The 684-nt window shown below is 35.7% G+C and overlaps 1 non-coding gene across 1 annotated transcript; it reads left to right on the top strand.

Moving 5' to 3' along the window:
• The first annotated feature begins 252 nt into the window (after window positions 1-252).
• LOC128042190 (small nucleolar RNA R71) lies at window positions 253-359 on the top strand. Its single transcript, XR_008197395.1, has one exon. It is a non-coding gene; the product is annotated as a small nucleolar RNA R71 (small nucleolar RNA).
• The last annotated feature ends 325 nt before the right edge of the window (window positions 360-684 follow it).

Here is a 684-nt window from a genome sequence, read left to right as displayed (position 1 = left end):
ATTTTCTTACGAAGAGCTTCAACCTAATTTGCTAACATAGAAATTGCATCAATATCAAAAAATCTGGCTGCCTTGACAGGTTTTACTCTCGTAACTTGACACCGATAATTATTCAGTACCATCTTCTCAATAAATTCTTGTGTTGCCTCAGGTGTTTTGTTATTCAATGTTCTGCTAGATATTGCATCAATCATTTATCTAGTTGAGGGGTTCAAACCATTTTAAAAAGTTTGAGCTTGGAGCCACAAAGGTAGTCCATGGTGAGGACTCCTTCTCAACAATTCCTTAAATCTCTCTCATGTATCATAAAGAGTCCTAATATCAAATTGAACTAAAGAAGAGATGTCATTCCTCAACTTAGTTATTTTAGCCGATAGAAAATATTTTAACAAAAACTTCTCAGTCATTTGAGCCCAAATAGTGATAGAACCTTGTGGAAATAAATTTAACCACTATTTTGCCTTACTCATCAAAGAGAATGAGAACAACCGCAAGCGTATGGCGTCATTAGTAGCACCATTGATCTTAAATGTGTCACAAATCCCTAGAAAGTTAGCTAAATAAGTATTTAGATCTTCAACTTGCAAACTGACTCGATGCTTCACAAGCCAGTTCATTCCCAAAATTAGATCAAATTCTCTGAACGGTAGCTCCATCAAATTAGCCGAGAACACAACCCCTTGT

This window comes from Gossypium raimondii, chromosome 6 (genome assembly GCF_025698545.1).
Source record: "Gossypium raimondii isolate GPD5lz chromosome 6, ASM2569854v1, whole genome shotgun sequence".
Classification (NCBI taxonomy): Eukaryota; Viridiplantae; Streptophyta; class Magnoliopsida; order Malvales; family Malvaceae; genus Gossypium; species Gossypium raimondii.
The sequence above is the reverse complement of the archived record's forward strand: the minus strand, read 5'-3'. Positions and strand labels throughout refer to the sequence as shown.